This window comes from Triticum aestivum, chromosome 3A, assembly GCF_018294505.1.
Source record: "Triticum aestivum cultivar Chinese Spring chromosome 3A, IWGSC CS RefSeq v2.1, whole genome shotgun sequence".
Classification (NCBI taxonomy): domain Eukaryota; kingdom Viridiplantae; phylum Streptophyta; class Magnoliopsida; order Poales; family Poaceae; genus Triticum; species Triticum aestivum.
The window spans coordinates 21,546,340-21,551,897 of record NC_057800.1 but is presented as its reverse complement, the minus strand read 5'-3'; the positions used below and the strand labels follow the sequence as shown (position 1 = coordinate 21,551,897).

Sequence of the window (5,558 nt, the reverse complement as noted above, 5' to 3'; positions counted from 1 at the left end):
ACCACGGAAGACACTCGGAGATGGTTCGGTTTCTAAAAGGTGTACATCAACTTAATTTCAGGACTATAAAGACTCTGGGAGTGCCTACCTTGTTTTTTCCAAGCTACATGGTTAAGAAAGAGAGGACGAAATCTGGATGGTGGAGAGTTCGTCCGATACCATACAACTATCGGTAGTTTGATGGCCTACAACCATTGGTAGGATATTAAAAGATATAAACACAAATTAACAGAACTACGGTTTTGATTTTGATTGGCTACATCCATTGTACAAGACACATTACATTTGTAATATATAGAGAAGAAGTTGTGCGATTCATTTATTATTTAGAACTTACACACTACCGAACATCTAAATTAACACAACGTCCACATAGTGGAAAACTATCTAGGTGTCACCGTAGATATAGTCACATCATTAACACTACAAGACTGAGTAGTAGTGGGGGCTTCTTTGTTCCCTGTAGTGCTTAAGCTGAAATATGCTGGGTGCTTAGGCTTTTGTAAGATCATGGTCTTGTTGCTTAGCATTGCAATTACATCCAGCATGGTTGGTCGATCAACTGCATTCTCTTATACACACAACAATGCAATGTTAATGCACCTCATCATTTCTGTTGAATAAATGTTGGGAACCAATGCTGCATCAATGAGTTCGCACCAGCTTTCCTCTTCAAATAATTGCCAAGCCTATTTGAAATTTCATCAAATACTTAATTAGTTGATCACAGAACAAACAAAGCCTTTTTTCAGTTAAATGGATGTGTAAACATGCACTCACATGTCCTAGGAGGTTGATGAAAGCTCCACATTCATGGGAATTCCTCTTCCCGCTAACGATCTCAAGAGTTAAAACACCAAAGCTGAATACATCCGATTTGATAGAGAAAATGCCGTGGGATGCATACTCAGGTGCCATGTAGCCACTAAAATAGTGTAATAATATATGTCAAATTACTATACAGGTGACTTGCAAAAAAAAGTTTATAAGTGGAGTAGTTCATATGAAACTTACTATGTACCAACCACTTTTCTTGTAGTATCTGTGTCAGTGTTATTTGAGCTGAATATTTTTGCCAATCCAAAATCTGATATTTTAGCATTCATTTCACTATCCAAAAGAATGTTGCTTGGTTTAAGATCACGATGTATAACACGCAACCTAGAGTGCTTATGTAGGTAAAGAAGTCCTTCGTTCCTACAATTATTGCAATACGTTTGTCCCAGTCCAATAGAGCTTTTCTATCTTCATCTGCACGGAAATTAAATGTTGGTACAACAGTGGACAAACATCTAAAGAAACAATCAAAAGATGAGAGAACTTTAATTTGACATATGAATCTGAAAACGCAAATATGTACCGAAGATAAAGAAATCCAAGCTTTTGTTTGGCAAGTATTCGTAGACTAGTATTTTCTCCTCTCCTTGAGAGCAACATCCCATGAGCCTAACCAAATTCCTATGTTGCAGTTTGGCTATGAGCTCAACTTCATTTTTGAACTCTATGAAACCTTGTCCTGAATCCGCATCAAGTCTCTTAACTGCTATCTCCACTCCATCAGGAAAGAAACCCTAGGGAAAAAAACATCTATCAGTATTGTGCTATAATTTGGGGCTTTACGAGGATTAACATTCTTCCTCTTATCCATTGTTTCTAATTCCTATATATAATCTGACAATATTGGTGATGCATGTTGTCTTGCATAGAAAACAAGGATTATTTATACCTTATAAACAGGGCCAAATCCACCTTCGCCAAGTTTGTTTTCCTCGGAAAAGTTATCTGTCGCCTCTAATATCTGATTAAAATCAAATACTGAAAAGTCGGCTAGCTCTGTTTCCATTTCCCAAACTTGTTCATCTCCTTCTTGGAACTCATGAGTACGTTTTGCTTGTAAGTCCCCTTTACCTGAAAATAATGAACTGCCGCTATCAATATCAATCTCTTCAATTACGACTCTTTATATTGATCATTTGAGTAACTAATTTACCCACCTTTTGTGCTCTTTGTTCTAAGCCGCAGAAGACAGTAGACGATGAAACAGATTGCAACTAGTGCCACAGAAGCAGCCACCGATAAGGCGATTACCCAAGGTTTGACTCCATGTCCTTCAAAATTAATTAGCATAAGTTTTTGCCAGTATCAAGGAATTATCGCAAGTTATAGTAAAACACATGCCAAGTAAATAATCAAGGATTGTTCATCACATACTCTTGCTTGACGGAGCCGGCGCAGGCGCCGGTGGCTGAGCCGTGGATGACGGAGATGGAATCCGCCGCATGTTCTTGTCGTCGAAGAACATGAAGGCCTCGAACCTGACGTTGCAGCGGAGCCGGAAGATCCGGCCACCGAGGCGCACGGAGTTGGTGGCGTTGATGGAGCCCACGAGCCGCTGGAGGCACGCCAGGCAGTCCCCGGCGGACAGGTCCGGCGTGCACTGCGCCAGGGCGTAGAGTGTTGTCGTGGTGCCGCCGTCCATGAACCCTGTGGCGAACCTCCTGGCCGCGGCGGCCGCGTCCCGGGCCGTGTGGGAGAGGAGCTGGCGGACGGCCGCAGCGACGACGCCGGCGTTGCCGGCGATGTTTACCGTGTTGAAATACTGGAAGAAGGTGCCGTTACCGGTGTGCCGGACGCCGGGTTGAGGAAGTTGCGGTCGCCGGAGAAGCCGAGGAGGCACCCTGGTTTCAAGGCGTTGGTCTCGTCGTAGTCGTAGTAGACGGTGGCGGCCGTGTGGTTGGGGCACATCTTGTGCGCGTACGCGAACGAGGAGGCGACGCACTCCCTGCACGCGGTGAGGTTTGTGGTGTCATGGCGGCAGAGCGCGAGCCCGCGCGCCACGCCGGCGGTCCCGTTATTTGTGTTTGCGTTGGCGGTGGCGGTGAGGAAGAGCTGCGGGGAGGAGGAGGCGTTGCCGGGGAGGGTGGCGTTGAGCACGGCGAGGTTGGACTGGTAGGTGCTGTTGGCCGTGTAGTTGCCGCCGCTGCCGCAGACGTGGCCGATCGCCGTGGCCGACGCTGGCATGAGAACGAGCAGCACGAGCAGCAGCACGCCCGCCATGCTGACTGTATGTGCTTGTCCTAGTTGCCCCTCTGTTTCTCGTTGCTTTAACATGGCAAAATGCACAGAAAATCAAGGTCATCAGGTCTTCTCGGCCTTCACAGAGGTTGGTTGCAAAGAAAGTCTATGCAGTGTTTGAAAGATCAAACACTCGTTAATTTCTCTGACTTAAAACTCTTCACCTCACTCATCATTCTAGGTTAAAAACTACGTACACATGTGTTTGACTGCAAACCACATGAAGGTTGTGGATAGGAAGAAGTGCATCAAGAAACAAGGTTGGTCGAAACCTCCTCAGGGCTATGTTAAAATGAATATCGATGCTGCTTTCTGTCTCCAGGACGAGAAGGGGGCTACTAGAGCTGTGATCAAATATGACCATGGGCAATTTGTGGCTCCGAGTAACAGTAGAACTGAACATGTAAACTCGGTTGCTACTGCGGAAACACAAGCGTTGAAAGACGGGCTCATCGTGGCATGTCAAGTTGGAGCGAGAAGATAATTATCAACTCAGACTGCCGGGAAGTTGTTCAAACTATGCATGATGGAGGTTTTTCAGCGACAGAAGTTTCAGCAATATACGAAGAGTGTGTGTTCTTGACTAGGAATTTCTCTCATGTAATCATAGAAGACCGTCTGAGGGAGAGGAATATTGTAGCTCATTTGTTAGCTCCCCATGTAGAAGGGATCCCAGACTTGTGCCTGTACGGGAGATCCTCCGTCATTCATTGCATGTAGCCTTTTGGACAACGTAAGTATGTTCGAAAATTAATAGTCGCTATGGTGGATTTTCCTTTAAAAAAATAGGTACTTGTGTTTCAGATATTTTAGGGCATCTCCAAGGGAGACCTGCAAAATACCGGTATTTGTCCGATTGAACACATTTGTTCACTTTTGCAATTCAATGGGGACCTTTATCAGTCCTCGAAGCTGTCCAGGCGTCAAAATTCTGGTATTTTGGAGACAAACATGGAGGAGTTTTGCTGGAGTCCGGACATGTACTTGACCAATCACATGCATGTCTCTCTCTTCTCTCTCTCCTACCAACCGCACATGCATTGTCCCCCTCTTCTCCCTCTCCTCCCATTCGGACACTAAACCATAAATATCCCACCACATGCATGGTCCCTATCTACCTTTTCTCCTCTCAGCCGAATGCATGCGTTGGATGGCTCCCTCCGGTATCATGTCTGCGGACCACGTCCGGACATATACCAGAGGAATTTGCGGGTCGGCGTTGGAGATGCCCTTAGCAGCGGGCTTCCAATTAGTGTCTTGATTTTTTTTTTCAAAACACGGTTTTACTCCGTTTCATAAATTACATGACACAGCCGAAAGATACAATATAGTGTCGAGGGACTTTTCATACAGACTGATGAAATAGTCAATGGATGCAGAAGGAAAAAGACTTCAACAACCCTATAGAATCTGAATGTATTTTCCATTTTTTGTAAGGGTGTATTTGTAAACAGTACTTAATATATGACCATATATGGCCTTTGGCCTTTCCGCAAAAAGAATTAAAAATAAACACACAACAAAACAACCCTAACAAGCATCAAAAGTGTACTACGAGACGCCTTCAACAAGTCGCTGAGAAGAAACACATTTGTTGCGGGACCACAACAAGGTCACAGTGGGTTTACAATTAGTGTCTCAAACTATTTCTCTCTTTCCCGTCTCCTCTGGTCTCTAAGAACTTGTCATTTTCGTTATAAATGCAAATGGGAATAGTCCGGTTCCAAAAAAAAAGGATTGGAACCGCACCAAAAAAATATTCTATTGTATTATACTAAATGTGTATGATGGACTAACCAGAATAACATGAAAAAAGGACATATTGGAAAATATTGCAGAAAAATAAGACATCTGGCCGTCTATCCCGTGAATTAGAAATTTACACCCATTGGATTTTAGTGGAAAAGGTCACCCGCCTTTGTCATCACACATAGAAATATGCCACCCCTCAAAACTCCAAATTAACTAACCGCTGGCAATTGTTTTAGTCGTTGCTTTCGGTTGAGCAAGTCTTCCTTTCGAAGAGTCAAGAACAAATTACTGAATATGTTACTACGTGTTTGGCACCTAACGCACGGGTTATTCAGGTGAAGAACAACTTATTGAGTGTGAGATAACTAATTATTCAGGTCAAGACGTTCACTTTCACCTAACGTATGTGTTTAGCACGGCCGGCAATCACATGCTTTCCATGTCGCATGGTGGATGACTTGTAAGAATGAAATAAATTTTATGCAGAGGCCGGCCAGCCTCTGCTGACTGTTGGCCTGTTGCTTTCCAACCAATTTGAACGATCAATCTCGGCGTCACCCCAGTTAATTTGTTGACTTAAAATTGTTCAGTTCACTTTCACTTACATACTCAGTCTAGCAGCTGCCGGCCAGCACGAATATAATATGTAGAAGATTTTTCTTTCAACAAAATAGTTATAGATTAAGAACTAGAACAGAATCACACGTCCAAAATTAGAAGAGAACAAAAAG

At 43.7% G+C, this 5,558-nt stretch overlaps 1 pseudogene; it reads right to left on the bottom strand.

The window, feature by feature from the left end:
• Window positions 1-383: 383 nt before the first annotated feature.
• On the bottom strand, window positions 384-3,057 carry LOC123057639 (cysteine-rich receptor-like protein kinase 10; annotated as a pseudogene).
• Between the last annotated feature and the right edge of the window lie 2,501 nt (window positions 3,058-5,558).